At 43.2% G+C, this 17233-nt stretch overlaps 1 protein-coding gene across 1 annotated transcript in view; it reads left to right on the top strand.

Annotated features, from left to right (window-relative positions):
* A4GALT (alpha 1,4-galactosyltransferase (P1PK blood group)) overlaps window positions 1-17233 on the top strand; it is a 104068-nt gene that overhangs the window by 77482 nt on the left and 9353 nt on the right. Inside the window, exon 2 of the transcript XR_004373106.2 lies at window positions 13764-14032. The gene's annotated coding sequence lies outside the window, so the exon portion shown is untranslated. The remainder of the gene's footprint in view (window positions 1-13763; window positions 14033-17233) is intronic.

Below are 17233 nucleotides of genomic sequence, written 5' to 3'. Positions count from 1 at the left end.
GGTCAGTCACTACAAGATGGAATCCCCACCATGCTTGATCATCTCGGTAGCTGTACCACAAATACTGGCAGTATGGCCATTCTTGAGTTTATAAGCTGCTCATCAAACATCCTTGAGAGTGACATCCTCTGCATTACATGCATAGGCAGTCACTGGACTCTTCACATTCTCCTGGAGCTGAGGATCTGCAGTTCTGATCTACTTGGACATTCTGCTTTGGTGTTCAGTATGTTACCATGTCTAGCATTGATGAGTGCAGATCTATGCCTTGGACCAGCTTTTAAGGTGCACAGTTCTTTACAGATAGTGCCATAGTTGTTTCTGGATAATACAGCTTCCATCAGTTGAGACTTATTTGCCCAAAACTGCTCATGGTCCAGCTTTAAAGTTGTGTTACACAAGGCATTGAAGTGTCAGAATTCTTGGATGTTCCTATTTTAGCAAGCCACACGTATTTTTCTATGACGTCCAGGATCTGTTGATTGATCTATTGAATGTTTAGGGCTGGGGCACGTTTTCCCCAGCACTTTGCTGATGATGTCCAAAATAGAAGCCTGGAAAGAGTCCCACCAGTTGTTGATTGGCTTGTGTTCAAGGCTTTTATCAGCAAGGGCTAGAGCTTCAAATCGTTTGCAGCTTTTAGCCTCGTATTCCATTCTGGCAGCAGCATCTGTCAGTTTCTGTAAGTCTAAACGACTAATGGAAGGCTTGGTTTGGGTTGCCTTCAACTACAGTTTCACTGTGGCCACAAGCAACCTGTGGTCAATATTGTCAACTTCAGCACCCCTGAACACCCAACAGTGGTTATACAGCTTCTCCACTGACTGCATATGAGAATGTGCTCTACTGCTTTGTGGGTTCGTCCATCATTCGAATATTACATTCATGCGTTTGTGTTCTACTGTTGGAAATTGGGGTCAGAAACATGGAGTCTGGTTGCAGCACAAAGCACAAGCAATCAGGTGAGCAAAGCCCACAGGTAAGTGGGGAACATGGAGACCTGGGAGACGAGCCGGAAACAAGAGGGAGCATGGGCTAGAATGGCAGAGAGAAAGGAGGGTCAGGGCAAAACTGGGAGGCAAGATCAAACCAATATCTTAGATGCCTGTACACAAATACAAGAAGTATGGGTAATAAGCAGGAAGAACTGGAAGTACTATTAAATAAATACAACTATGACATTGTTGACATCACTGAAACTTGGTGGGATAATACACATGATTGGAATGTTGGTGTGGATGGGTACAACTTGCTCAGGAAGGATAGACGGGGGAAAAAGGAGGAGGTGTTGCCTTATATATTAAAAATGTACACACTTGGACTGAGGTGGAGATGGACATAGGAGACAGAAGTGTTGAGAGTCTCTGAATTAGGCTAAAAGGGGTAAAAAACAAGGGTGGTGATGTGCTAGGAGTCTACTACAGGCCACCTAACCAGGTGGAAGAGGTGGATGAGGCTTTTTTTAAACAACTAACAAAATCATCCAAAGCCCAAGATTTGGTGGTGATGGGGGACGTTCAACTATCCAGATATATGTTGGGAAATAACACCGCGAGGCACAGACTATCCATAAGTTCTTGGACTGCATTGTAGACAACTTTTTATTTCAGAAGGTTGAAAAAGCTACTGGGGGAAGCTGTTCTGACTTGATTTTTAACAAAAGGAAGGAACTCATTGAGAATTTGAAAGTAAAAGGCAGCTTGGGTGAAAGTGATCATGAAATCATAGAGTTTGCAATTCTAAGGAAGCGTAGAAAGGAGTACAGAAATAGAGACAATGGATTTCAGGAAGGCAGATTTTGGTAAGCTCAGAGAGCTGATAGGTAAGGTCCCATGGGAATCAAGACTGAGGGGAAAAACAGCTGAGGAGAGTTGGCAGTCTTCAAAGGACCTATTAAGGCCAAAAGCAAGCTGTTCCGCGGTAGGAAAGATAGAAAATGTGGCAAAAAACCACTTTGGCTTAACTACGAGATCTTGCATGATCTAAAAATAAAAAGGAGGCATATAAAAAATGGAAACTAGGACAAATTACAAAGGATGAATATAGGCAAACAACACAAGAATGCAGGGCAAGATTAGAGGCAAAGGCACAAAATGAGCTCAAACTAGCTACGGGAATAAGGAAACAAGTGACTTTTTACCAATACATTAGAAGCAAGAGGAAGACCAAGGACAGGGTAGGCCAACTGCTCAGTGAGGAGGAGAAACAGTAACAGGGAACTTGGAAATGGCAGAGATGCTTAATGACTTCTTTGTTTCGGTCTTCACTGAAAGTCTGAAGGAATGTCTAACATACTGAATGCTAATGGGAAGGGGGTAGGTTTAGAAGATAAAATAAAAAAAGAACAAGTTTAAAAATCACTTAGAAAAGTTAGATGCCTGCAAGTCACCAGGGCCTGATGAAATGCATCCTGCAGTTTGCCGATCCAGGCAATGGGGGCTGCGGGAAGCGGTGCGGGCCGAGGGATGTGCTGGCCGCTCTTCCCGCAGCCCCCATTGGCCTGGAGTGGCAAACCACAGCCAGTGGGAGCTGCAATCAGCTGAACCTGCAGACACAGCAGTTAAACAAACTGGCCTGGCCTGCCAGGGGCTTTCCCTGAACAAGCGGCGGACCAGCTTTGAGAACCACTGAACTAGATGACCTAATAGTTCCTTCTGGCCTCAAAAAAATTAAGATTCTAGACTAACTGAGACTAGAAAGACAGTTCCAATAAAAAAAAATTGCAGCATTTACCTTGAGAGATGGTAGATTCTTTACATCAAGGCTGGATATCTTTTCAAAAACTATGCTAGGGCTCAAACAGAAGTTTGGACTTAATGCAGAAATTGCTAGGTGAAGTTCTATGGCCTGTGCTAGGCAAGAGGCCAGACTAGATGATCACAATAGTGCCTTCTGATCTCAATATCTCTGACATTTATTAATTAGGTCTACATGCCGCTTAGAGATGGAAACAGACCAGTGTTGTCCATTGGCATCATTTTTACCTCAGTCCCAGTAATCCAGAATGGTGAATGGGAATGCCAACAGGGCGAACTCGAGAGAGTTCTATTCATTGGTGATCACTTAATATGAATATATAAATAGGTGTATGGCTTGGTGGAACATATTATTATGCTAAAGTTAAGCACTGAGCAGGTTCAAGGAATCGGAAGGGAAAGAAGCCTATCAGGAGCACCTGTTCTCCCAGCTGAAAGTAGACATCTATATGAATCAGAAGCTTGCAGTAGACTTTGATTAGGAGAACAGTCCTGTACTGAATATGGACCAAAACAACAAAGGAGGCTTATTCTTGTTTAATGTGAAACCCCCAAGCCTGCTGTACATGTAGGTTGAAATCCAACATACTATGTATTTCAAAGGCAGCCAGTCACACCATTCACAAAGCAGCAGAAGGCCCACAAACCAGCTATACAGAGTAGTGTAGAATTAAAAGGAGTGTGCTAGGTACAGCATAAAGACAGAGATACAATGGAAAAGACATACTTTTCTGGGGGTGCACAATGGCACCAGTTGTACCACATGTGCACCAACTGTACAGAAACAATCTCCTCCACACAGGATGTAGCCGGCAGCCTGCCATAGCCCCATGCAGAGAAGGAATGTTTGCCACACTCTGCAAATAAAATGAAACTTAGCATAAACCTTTCACACAGAGAAGAATACTGAGGTGAACGCATTACATTCTGAAGCTAGAAAGCAAGTATGGCTCTATTGCCACCAAGGATTATCCCATCCTGTGAAGCAATGAGCCGGCAGGGCCTGTGGGAGTGGAACTTTAATAAGGGGAACCTGAATGCAGAGACACATAAGACAATTTAGTAAAAGGTGATACAGAGAAAAAAGTAGACATTCCCACATGAACAATTTATCTTAATGTAAAAACTAAGATCCACCAGTTCAGGGAGGCTAAGTAGCATTTGTTTCCTATATTGTGTTGTATTTGCAAAATGGAGGAAGATAATGCATCCAAGGCAGTGCCGGCTTCAAGCACCAGCATTCCAAGCAGGTGCTTGGGGGTGGCAATCTGCAAGGGACGGAAGTCCATGTGTTTTTGCCCCCAAGCAGTGCACTGAATTGCCGCTGCAGACGGTGGAGGCCTTTAGGGGGGCACGCGCATTTCCATGGAGGCGGCAATTCAGTGGCAGCTTCTATGTTCAGCTGTCTGCGGCAGCGCAGCTTCTGTCTTCCGGCTGAAGACAGAAACTGCCACCGAATTGCCACTGCCACGGAAACGTCTGTGCTGCCTTAACGGCCAGGGTGGGCTCTAGCAATTTTGCTGCCTAAAGCACGGAGGCAAGCCGCGGGGGGCGCTCTGCTGCTCGCCTGTCCCGCGGCTCCGGTGGACCTCCCGCAGGCATTTCTGCGGGACGGTCAGCTGGTCCCGCAGCTCTGGTTGACCTGCCGCAGGCGTTTCTGCAGATGGTCAGCTGATCCCGCGGCTCTGGTGGAGCTGCCGCAGGCGTGTCTGCGGGAGGTCCACCGGAGCCAAGGGACCAGCAGACTGTCCGCAGCCATGCCTGCGGCAGCTCCACCAGAGCCACCTGCCGCCCTCCTAGCAACCGGCAGAGCGCCCCCTGCGTCGTGCCGCCCCAAGCACGCACTTGGCGCGCTGTGGCCTGGAGCTGGCCCTGCTAATGGCACACGGACTGCCCCCGCCATCCACAGCGGCAATTCGGCATGCTACTTGGGGCGGCAAAAACAGTAGAGCCAGCCCTGATCCAAGGTACCTTCATCCTGAATGGACTCCTGGAATTTGCAGCGAGTCATCTGTGATAGCGCAGAATAATCCTAAAGTAGTCTGGAAAATAGTGAGGGAGCAGCATTGGCTGTGATAATCCAACTCACCAGAAAGTATAATGACATTATTTTGATAGCTGTAACACCATTAATTCTGAGCCCACTGATTTAATGACTTAATTTGTTGGTTCTCTCTAAGCAACCAATGCGTTACTGGATTTCAGGCACAGAATCTTCCACTTCAGAGACTCATTCAGCCAAAAGAGCTCACTGTCATGTGACTATGATAAAGTCACTGGAAGAGCTTTACTCTAACTCTGAACATGGAACTATATTAGAATAAGGAATATGGCATTATCTTTAAAGCTATTTTTGCACTGTTTCACGTGTGTGTGACAGGGAATTGCAAGAGAGCTCAGTCCTGGTTTAAAAAAATGTTTTAAAAGGAGCTGGATCACTGAAGGGTCAGAGAGGTGGGGGAAGTGAAGCCAGGTTGCTGAGGTGCTCACCTTACGTACTGTTTTACCAAAGCAGCTGCTCCCAGATTGTTTTACCAGAGTTTCCCCCTCATTCTTTCCCCCCACTACTTTAAACACTGAAACTCATAATATGTATAAATGATAGAATAACCTCCAAAAGCGAGTCTGGCATGTACTCGTGCTGTACATGTATCTATACCGTGAGTTCTAGCCTCAGGTGCACTGACTGTAAACGTGGCTCTAAGTCACCTGACCATCTCCCATGATCCTGGGGCCAAACTTATCTCTGACACAAGTTAGAGTAACCACTGGGCTGTTCTAATTTCCATCACACAGAACAGTCCCATAGGGACCATTCTGCTCACCCAAGATTGCTGAAACACAGCATGCTCTGGCTGCACTCCAGTCCACCCCAGAATGTCCTTATATGTAGTTGGTGTTACATTGCCAGCAGATTCCTCTGTAACGGAGGAATTCCTAATTGCAGTGTTAGGGCAGCCTTAAATCCCCTTTGTACTGGTGGAGGATTTAGGCCGGGCTGAAGATCTGGCTCCATAGTGTTTGTTCTGTTAGACTTTTGCTCTCCCTCATTTCTGCTCTCTTTTCAGTGTTTCCTAAGTGGGATGTAAACCTAGTTTCATTTGAGTCAGAGCTGAGTTTCTGAACCCATGATGTTGAAGTGAGTATAGAATGAGGCAAGAAAATTTTGCCCATCACTGGTTAAATCATCCGCAGTTACAGAGAGAGCTAAAATTCTGGATGCTACTGCTATTGCTTTTGAAGTGTCTGAAGTTAGTAGGCACTGTTGGAAATTGTCTTCCTCTATTGAAGCTGCCTACTCCCCTTGGTGTTAAGCTTTTACTAAGTTGTTACTTAAAGTAATAGAGCCAGTGCTAGAAAAATACAGTAAGAGAATCATGAACAAACACTTTTTAATGCTTAGGCTAGGCGTTGCCTGAATGGTTCTGTGCCCTACGGCTTAACTACAAAGACTTCAGTAGTTCATGCCATACAGTATGAATGGAGTGACTTCAGATCCATACCTTTATTTTAGCTTCATTCCACAGAGCTAATGCAGGTGGGGGGAAATATTTGGTCCTCTTAGATCAAAGGGGCCAAAGCCTGATGGTACTGAGGGCTGCACTGACAACTTGTACCTTTAATAACAATTTTTAAATGCTCATAAAAAGTTCTTGTTGCCCTACCAATTAGTGAAAGTTACAGTCACAAATGATGACCCAGCAGCAAATAATAGTTATATACAAACAATGAATTAACTCCACTAATAATCAAAGCAACAAAACAGCCCCTTCAGCACCACCCTTCCCACAGCGCCTCCTCCAGGAACATCCCCTTAATATTCCTCAAAAGCCCTGTCAAGTAAGTGTCCTTTACAGCAGGCATAAAAGTGCATCAAGTTGGGGCTATTTCAACCCAATGGGGAAGTTCCAGAGACTGAGACTCCTCTTTGAGATACTCAGCTGGTAGCCCCACCCCCCATTTTTTTATCAAGAGGAATCCAACTGGAGGGCAGCTGCTGGCCATGGCTGGGGCAGTATGGCGTGGGAAGAGAGGCATTATCTCTAGTAGGCAGGTCCCAGTCACTTAGGGCTTTAAAGGTCATGACCAACCCCTTAATCACCACCAGCAGACCAATATACAGCCAGTGCAGATCCTGGAGCACTGGTTTCATGTACTCTCAGTGAAATGGTCGGTAAGTGAGCTGCCGCATTCTGCACCAGCTTCTGTCGCTGATGTAATTGTCTTGAGGGCATAAAGGCATAAATATCTGTGCGAGTGCCCCATTTGAAAGGAAAGGTTTCAACTTTCTAATGAGGCACAGATGGTAAAAAGCTGATTTGGGTTACTGCTGTTATATAAACATCTTACAGCAGCTGAATGGATGCATTCCTTCTGCTGCCTCCTTCACTGCTTTCATCAACACCTCAGTCTTATCTGGGATGAACTTCAACCAGCACGCTTTCCTTCAATCTCAAGTAAGCACTGAATAGCTGAACTACATTATCTGAATTGGACAGGATAGGGGCATACAGTTGGGTGTCCTACCACACTCCATGCCACTTTATTAACTCTCCTAACAACCCCACGTACACATTGAAAAGGAGTGGTGACAGAACAGCATCTTGTGACACGCCACACTTGATAGCCCTTACAGAAGAGGAACGACAGTCTGCTGAGATCTTGCTGAGAGAAAAGAATGAAGCCCTGAAAAGCAGCCCTGTCTACTCCCAGCAGAGTGCCTGGCAAGTCAACAACCCCTCCTGATGAACATTATTAATGGTAGCTGATCGATCTGATACCAGCATGAACACCTGATCATCATCCATTGCCAGGAGGACATCATCAACCAATGTGAACAATGTAGTTTCTGTTCCACAGCCAGGTCTAGACCCAGACTGACAAGAATCAAAGAAAGCAGATGCATTGAGAGTTGTCACACCACAATCTTCTCCCAAATCTTACTCAGAAATCACAAATGAAGACCCACAATACCAATACTGTATTTGCTTATAATTGTAGTTTAATTTAAAAATAAATGTTTATGAATAGTTTTGAACAAGGCTTAGAGAAATTTAGTCTCCCAGTAGTAAAAAAAAATTGCAGCTCATCAAATTCAGGAAGAGCCTGTATTATAGGATTCCGTGGCCTGTGATTTGGGGACCACAATCTTTTAGATGTTCAACCCTGTTCTGGAGCTTTCTCTAACACATTTTCATCTCTCTTCTACAAGTGGTGTTAGAGGAGTATTATCCCAACATTGCATCATTCTGTTTTGAAGGAATGCTGTACAGAGTCCTATCTTACTATACCCTTTAACATGGAAAAATGATTAAATAGCCACAAGAAGGCACTGCTATTCCTGAGACATACCAACTGAGAAGGATTTACAAAGTGCAGATGCTCCCCAGGTTATGCAAACCAGACTTACGCAAATCCACACTTACGGAAAAAGTCCCTGCCATAAATAGATAGCTAAGGGTTAATGTTTCTTTTACCTGTAAAGGGTTAACAACGGGAACCAAACACCTGACCAGAGGACCAATCAGGAAACCGTATTTTTTAAAGGCTGAGGGAGGGAATGTTTGGGTCTGTGTCTTTGTCTGGCTCTCAGCTATGAGAGGGGATCTTTTCTATCTTCAAGCTTCTAATCTTCAGTTTCCAAGTTGTAAGTACAAAGGTAGAAAAATAATTAGAGCTGTTATTATTTTTGTTTGTAATTTACATTGTTATTGCTGGAATGTTTAAATTGTATCTCTTTTGAATAAGGCTGTTTTATTCATTTTTCTTTTAAGCATGAACTGTATTATTGTTCAACCTTGATACAGAGAATTTTAATGTTCTTCTTCTTTCTTTTTTATATACAGTTTTTTTTAAGACTGTTTGAGTTTTTTCCTCTGGTAGGCTAAGAACGAAGGGGATGGAAATTCTCTTTGTGTTGATCTACGGAGGGTGAATCTCTGCAGCACCAGGCAATTGGTGGGAGGAAAAAGCTAAGGCGGAAGAGAGAGAGAATTCTTTTCTGTTTCCTTGATTTGGGTTTGTCTCTTGTGGGAAAAGAACTGCTTCTTGGTATTGTGATGTAAAGAGGTTGCATCAGTAACTCTCAGGTTAGCCCAGAGAGGAAAGTCTGGGTGGGAGAGAGAGGGGGAAGGGAAGTGGGTTATTTCCCTTTGTTGTAGACTCAGGGCATCTGAGTCTTGGGGGTTCCCCAGGGAAGGTTTTGGAGAGACCAGAGTGAGCCAAAACACTGGAATTTTTGGATGGTGGCAGCGAGATAAAATCTAAGCTGGTAATTAAGCTTAGAGGGGTTCATGCTAGCTTCTCAGGTTATGAACGCTAAGGTTCAAATCTGAGTAGGAAAGCTATGATAGTCCCGTAAACTTTTTTTTTGTGGGTATGTGTAATAGGCGGGTATACGTTCCTGACTTACACAAAATTTGACTTATGCAAGGCTTCCGGAACGGAATGCTTGCATAAGTTGGGGAGCGTCTGTATATTGCTAATTTATGATGCAAGAATATCCCCGAGTTAATTTTCTTTCTTTCTTTCTTTCTAGCTGAACTTTTATCACTAGGAAGCTGTATCTATTTCTGTGACAACAGAGGCAGGAAGTAAATCTAAAGTAGACTTTACGTGCAGTTATGGCAGTTGGTAATGATGACCTCCATATGCTGAGACTGCTTACTGCTGTGATCTTGTCTCAGTTACACGACAGTTCTGACTAGATCCTTTCACTGACATCCAAAAATGGGACCATATGGCAGGTTTCAGCATAACAAGTTAGTCTTTAACTGTGCGTAATGGTTTTCAAAACAGTCCTGAAATGACAGAGCTATGACCAATGCTTCAGCAAACAGTTAAGATGAGATGCAGGAGAGTTACCAGGCCTGCTGCCCCCAAAGATATTTCTCTGTTAATAAAGGTTTCTAATTATACCAGAGACATATTACCTCAAATTCAGTCATGGAGAATATGTGGATAAAATGGTGGATTATTTGAAAAAAATGGTAAAGAATAAGGGGCTTGACACTGCAGGGAATGCTCTGAGTATTTAGGGGTTGGTCTGTGCCTGCCTTTGTCTGTTACAATGAAAACACGGCAAGTAAGTGTGACGTTGCACTCTATACGATTTTATGAAAATACGCTAATGAGTGTAAATATAATGTAACTGGAATATGCTTCCTACAAAAGGTTTCTTTTACAAAGCCTATAATCTATGGAGTGTGGTCATCCTATTTGTATAAATGTATCACTCTTATAACTGAAACTAGAAATATGAAATATAACACTGAGGGCCTATTGTAATTATGCAAAGTGTGGGCCATTAATGGTGGTTTAGAATCTTGATGGCTCCCGTCAACTAGAACAGGTGATTACAGATGGCTCTGTTTATTTACAAGCCTTCCTGTGAGGCAGGTTGGGAAGAATGAAGGCTTGAAGTCTTACAGTGACATGTGATCATGTCACCTGAACTGGGATCCATTTTTAACCTAGTGCTTTTCTATTTAGAAGGAGGGGTGGGAACCCAAAGAGAGATACAGGATTCCCACCTTATGTAAAAGATTCATAAGGGAGTGGAACAGAACAAAAGGGGCCTCAGTCATGAGAAATCCCTTAGCTACCACCTGAGCCATAACCAGGACAGTACCAGGGGAAAGGATTGTGTCCAGACCAGGAAGGCATCCAGTCTGTGAAAGAAACTTATTGAAACATCTCTGAGGGTGAGATTTTTATCTGTAATCACTTTCTTACTGCATTAGGCTTAGATTTGCGTGTTTTATTTTATTTTGCTTGGTAATTCACTTTGTTCTGTCTGTTATTGTTGGAACCACTTAAACCCTACTTTTTGTATTTAATAAAATCACTTTTTACTTTATTAATTAACCCAAAGTATGTATTAAGACCGGGGGGGGGGAGCAAACAGTTGTGCATATCTCTCTCTATCAGTGTTATAGATGGCGAACAATTTATGAGTTTACCCTGTATGAGCTTTATACAGGGTAAAAAGGATTTATTTTGAGTTTGGACCTCAGTGGGAGTTGGGTATCTGAGTGTTGGAGGCAGGAGCACTTCTTAAGCTGTTTTCAGTTAAGCCCGTATCTTTTAGCTTGGGTCTGTTTTTGTAGCAGGCTAGCGTGTCTGACTCAAACAAGACAGGGTTATAAAGACCCAAGCTGCCACGGAAAACAGGCTTAGAGGTAGTCTCAGCACATCAGGTGGCAGTTCCCAAGTAGGGGTCTCTGTGATCCAACCCGTGACAGTAAATTTTATGAAAGACAGAGATGAACTGAATGTGTCTTCTTCTGTAGTGAGCAATGCTGCAATATGACTTAAATCAAGAATTTCACAGATACATCTTGTGCCAGGCTGCTCCCCCATCTTCCAGGGTGCCACCCGACGTACTAGGGTACCACTGAGCCCGCCTGTTCCACCAACCTGGGCTCCCTCACCCTGTCCTGCTAAGCCAGGCCCTCAAGCCTCCTCTAGCACACACACAGGTAGGGACACATCCAGCTGCAGAAAAACACAGACACTGAAATCGCTACTTCATGGGAAGGCTTCAGCTAAGGAATTGCCCAGCACTCAAGTGCACGCCTCTTCTGGAGAGTAAACCCAAAATTGTATTGTCTTCAACTGCACAACGAACCGTACAACATAAGCTACTTGAAATTTGCCCTCTCCCTCACTGTGGAGAGAGATATGCACAATTCCCCTACCCCCACCCCCACGGTTATGAATTACACAACTGGGTTTAAAACAAAAACAAGTTTATTAAGTACAAAAGATAGATTTTAAGTGATAGCCAACAGATCAAAGCAGAATATCTGAGTAAATAAACAAAAACAGCAAACTGAGTTTAACACATTTGACAGGTAGGATATAAATTAGCAAATTCTTACCATGAGTGCTACAACAGGCTGACAGAGTCGAGGTACAAATTGCCTTGGCTTGCCTGAGTTTCCATACACAGGCTAAAAATCCTTCTTGCCTGGGACCATCACTTCCCACAGTTCAGTCCTTGCCCTTCAGGTGTTTCCAGGTGTGTTGTAGCAGGGAGAGTGAGGTACCATCATGATGTCATTGTCTCCCTTTTATATCTTCTTCCTACTTGCTGTAAAGCTCTTTTGCTGTTGGGTGACCAGAGGTCCTGATTTTATAGGGACAGTCCCGATTTTTGGGTCTTTTTCTTATATAGGATCCTATTACCCCCCACCCCCTGTCCCGATTTTTCACATTTGCTGTCTGGTCACCCTATTTTGCTGTGACCTGGGTCAAACAGTTCCCATTTTTTGCTGACATAAAAGGTAATGTAGACGTTGCCTTAGTCTCTGCAGTGGGGCTTAAAAATAGGATATGTCACTGGGATTCTTCAGCACTGGAATTCACTGCAGCAGCCCTCTGTTCTTTTCTCATCAGCAAACAAGCCTATGAGATTCCTCAGAGCTGGAAACATTCCAATCATTTGGTTAATTGTTGACAGGTCTCCTCAGTTTCTGGTGAGACACAAAATATAAAGTCTGTATCCAAAGTGGTCCAGGTATTAGGCCCAGCATATCAACTATCAATTTCACAGGATTTTTAAAAGGGTGTCACTCTGTTGGGCACTAACTTCTCTTTGTGAGCCCAGAAGAGTCAGTTAAGAGCCTACAAACCCTCATCTCACTGAACTCTGCCTGTTTCTCTTTCATGTAAAGCAGTTAGCTAATAGAGATGTAAATTTCTATAGATTCTGTTGACTCCAGGGTTGACAAAGGCTCCTCCCCCAAGCTCTCCCTACAGCTCCATAAAATACAACACAATGGACTATATATTATTCTGAGGATTTACATGATAAGGACAGGAGTTAGTGCTGACACGCAGCTGGCCACCCTGTACGGGCCCTTGTACTTCTGTTGCAATTTAGCCCTCAACCCCACTCTTCCTTCAGTGCTACCTGAGACAAACCCAATCACCCCTGGAATATTTGGGCAAACACCTTTAAATCATAGTATTTCTTTTGTCTCTGGGTGGCCTTACCCTGGTGATGCTTTACTGATTGGCTGACAATGCTAAGGATACCTTCCAACTGTGTTAGGTGCCCTCTGAGATTAGCATACCTTTCCATCACATCTGCCCGATCCAGAACTTCTACCAAGAGGGCAGCCACATGCCCAAACATCCCCATATGTGACATGTACCCCGTGGGTGACTGCATGCTAGTCCTATAGGCCATGATGATGTAGGGAAGCAAGCTGTCCCATTTCTGTTAGTTGATGTCCTGCTTTGAGCAGGGGGTTGGACTAGATGATCTCCTGAGGTCCCGTCCAACCCTAATAATCTATTATTCTATGTCTACAAAGAATGACAATGTAGCTGTCAGTGTATGGTTTAGGGGCTCTGCCAGCCCATCTGACTGTGGGTGGTAAGATGTGGTGTGGATCTTGTTTATCCTGAGCAGGTCACACACCTCTTGGTACAACCGTGACTCAACGTTTCACTCTTGGTCAGTGGCAAGGAGAAAAGTCTGCAGTACTAACAGACAAACTGCTCAACAAGTACTGTGGCAAATATCTGTGCTTTTTGGTCAGGCAGTGGCTGAGCCCCTGCCCACTTGAAGAAGGAGTCTGCTATAGTAGACGTATTGACTGCCTCTCTGTGATAACTAGATGTCCCAGAATATCCATGGATATCCTCTTTAGAAGGCTGCCCTTCTGGGCGGCAACCTTAGGGGCTTTGGTTAAAGTAAGGATTGTCTCATGAGCCACACTTGAATGACAAGCCTTGTACTATCCAGGCCAGTAGTATTGACTTTGGACCCTATGGGTAAGCGTCTCTGTCCCTAAAATGCCCCACATTCTTGCTGCTATGTAAAGCCTCTGGAATCCCCTCAGGTCTTTTAGTTGATTGTAATGGCTCATGCTCTCCTCTGCCCTTGGGTGCCTAACCAGTAGCCTTGCAAGTCAGGCCAGGCTTCTCTGTATTGTCATATGCCTGGGTCTGTCATATGCCTTTCCTGGAAGATGTAACAGGCTTTTTTCCTTCCAGCGCTTCAGCTGTGCCTCCTTCAAAGTCGTGGCTCCCGCATCTTGCATTGGAACTTCTGCCCCACAGTTGATGGCCCTTTCTGCTGGTGTCAAAGCTGTTGCTAGACTGGCATGTTTTTGTTCCCCAATCCTGGCTGGCACTGTCACAGCTCGGTCTCCCAGACTGGGCATCAGCATTAGTGCGCTGTACGGAGTTGCCAAACAAAAACAAAAAAGACATGACTGCTTTTCTCAGAGCAAGGATGGATCGATCAGCAAAACGAAACTGAGGTAATGACACTGAGTGATTCATTGGTTTGTTTTTACAGACTGTTTTTGCCTTGGCAGAGTGTACTGAACACAGTGTAATGAAGAGATTTACATTTTTACCCATGACGGTCCAGAAGGGAGAAGGAATGCAGAATGAGCGACACAGAGAGGTAGAGTAAAGGCAGGGACACGTAACATCTCCCAGACCTGCAAACAGAACATATTTCTTGTGTCAGCATGCTCAGAGTGAGACTGTACTGAGATGAGTTCTGATCCCTGCACAGATGAGCCCGTTTCTGAGAGAAGAGCTCTTCCATGGGAAGGAAACTGCAGAGTAAAGAAAACAGCTTGATGACAGGAAAGAAAAAAAAAAAAAAAAAAAAGAGGAACAGGAACTGTGCCAGGTTTGCAGAGTATTAACTCTGTTAAATGCAGGAGCTTGCTGAGTAGAGCTGTATGAATGAATGACTGATTTTTTTGATTTAATGGCTGAACTGAACAAATTTTAAAAATTGTTTTAGGCTGATTTTAATTTTTTTGGGAGGGGGAATCAATACTCAAAAAAAAATTGTTTTGGGTCAAAGGCAACATTTTTTTTGGCCCAAAACAAAATATTTGTTTTGTTTTACCCTCTTTGCCTTTTCCTGCAGTGTGGAGTCTGGTGTGCTTATCAGGATTATCTGTGTCTATCTCATTTAATCATTTCCCTGCCACTGCAGAGGCCTTGAGCACTGGTGCACCTCAGGCCTTCCTAGTCTGTACCTATGGCACATACTAGTGCAGTCTCCTGTGGGCTGTAATACCTTGGTCTAATTTTGGTTGTTGGGTTTAGCATAGATGTTGGGTTTAGTGGTGTTGGTGGCCTGTGTTATACAGGTCAGCCTAGAGGAACTGGCGGTCCCTTCTGGCCTTAAATTCTGTGACTTGATGACTCAATTCTTTTTTAAATTTAAATCGCAGTAAAATTCTAAATGAAAAGATGAACCAAATGAAAAATCATTTGAAAATGTTGAAACACCACTTTATCATTTTTTTTCAGAGATTTTTTTAATTTGCTTTTAGTAAGCAGCCAAGAGTTGCGAGCAGAGGCCTGGAGCTGCTGACTCAAATTTCATTTTATTGGAATGTTTCTCTAATATGGAGCATTAATACTATGCCAGCTGAGGAAGTAGCCTCCCCCACCCCCACAAAAGCTACATAGCCAAACGAGATGATTAGTCATTTTTCACTCTGTTTTACCCATTTTCTTTCTGCTGAAACAAACAGCAGCTGAGCGAAATATAAACAGAGGCTACTTTTTAATCTCTTTGTATTTGAAAATAAATAGAGGATGCATTTGTATCTCACTTTAGATTTTCAGTTTGACATTAGAGAGAGAAGTTAATGTGCAAGAACAACATTTCACACTCTCTTGTACGACACCACACTATACAACAGAAGCTAAAAGCAATAGAACACAAGCATTCCTACAGGTTGTTTAAAATGTACCCATTATTAAAATGCAAATTACTGTTTATTTTATGAATAACAGAATTCTTAGCTGGTGTGAATTGATGTAAGTTCCTTTTGAATATATTTTACAGCCACCCATAAAAAGATATTTGAATCTGGATTTGCCCTGAAGCTAATGACACATGATATTACATAAATCAAAAATTTCACAGAAATGCCAATGTAAAAAAGAACCAGGACTTTACTTGAAACTTTCATAGAAACATCTGATGTTAGGTGTCAAACAAATGAAAAACTTGCTACCACAATTAGTATAAAACCTTTTTGATTTAATGAAAATATAATTTGTTAAAATTCACCATATTGCAATCAAGAAAAAAAGGAAGCAGCTTTTTCATCTTATTACAGTGAAAACTCAGCAAGTAAATTTTTTGGAATTTTTTTTCCATGAATAGCAATAATTCTTTAACAGACTTCCTTGGCTTAGTAGGACTACATTTTTTAAATGTGATTTTCTTTTTGGCTAATAGAGTTTTGCTTTAAATAAACTTTCTATTAATTTAAAATGTTGACAGTCTACGTGTGATTATTTTGATCCCCTCAGGAGAACAAAAAAAACCCAGAAAACAATTGCTTTATGCGATGGTGGTGTACAGTATGGAGTTATTAAGAAACCTGGTTAGGAAATTGACTGCCAGAGGAGATGGTGAAGTATGTTTTGAATGGGTCTGGACAGGAGAAATTCATTTTTTTTGTTGTTTTTTTTTAGATGCTGCACATTCAGGTCAATTTTGTGCTGAATGTTTAGAGTGGAATGTTAAAGAAAGAGTGTTCAAAAGATAATCTCTTAAACAAACTACCCAATGGTCCCCACAGGCAACATTTCCATCTTGGAATTGTAGAAGCATGACATTGCAGGCAGCTTTTCTTAAAAATCTCATGATATTTCTTAGGGAGAAAACACTATCTGGGCAGTGTGTATATGAGTCAAGAGCCCCTTGATGGCTGTGCTCTATCAAGTATTCAACAAGCCAGTGGCCATGTAGGTGTGTGTAGTGGTGTGTGTTGATCACTAAGCCTTGTGAGCTCAGAAGCGCGTTACCATGTGGGATCCCGTCTGATGGGATCACATCTAAGAAAGTCTGTTTTGTGTAAGGGTGTGTTGATCAAGCAGGTGATACCCGCTTAGTGTCCATAGTCACCAAGAATTAAATAAGACCCTTTGTCTGTTGTTTATCTCAATAATGTTGTCAAGAACCCTCCTTCCCCACAGTCCTGGCCAACAAAGGCTTAGCAAAGCATATTTCTGATCTCGGGTTTCCATTTTAATGAACAGTGTATTCCTGGTTGGGAGACAGGCTATGGGCAATGATAGCATAACCCTGTGCAAGCTCCTGAGGCGTGATTAACAGCAGGCAATCTTTCATGTGTATTTACCTGCCATCTGCACATAGCACATGGTCTCGCTCACACAGCTCCCAGCCTCTAAGCCTCGACTGAGTAGCATAGCTGCTACCTGCTCACCATCCACCTCCAGCAGCCTAGAATTAATATCAATAAAGTTGAAAACTGAAGGCCCAAAGCCGACAATGATTAATTAGGATAGCTGTTCCAAGAGTACAGCTGCCTGTAGAGACAAGACACAATTTCATTGCCAGGCCGAGCCCACAGGACATCTAGCCCTGGCACAAAGCAGGACTCAAGTTAATTATTTCACTACTCACAGAGGCGAAAGTAAGCCGGTACCCCGCGTATGGCGTACCGGCGTAC

This window comes from Chelonoidis abingdonii, chromosome 1, assembly GCF_003597395.2.
Source record: "Chelonoidis abingdonii isolate Lonesome George chromosome 1, CheloAbing_2.0, whole genome shotgun sequence".
Taxonomy (NCBI): domain Eukaryota; kingdom Metazoa; phylum Chordata; order Testudines; family Testudinidae; genus Chelonoidis; species Chelonoidis abingdonii.
The sequence above is the reverse complement of the archived record's forward strand: the minus strand, read 5'-3'. Positions and strand labels throughout refer to the sequence as shown.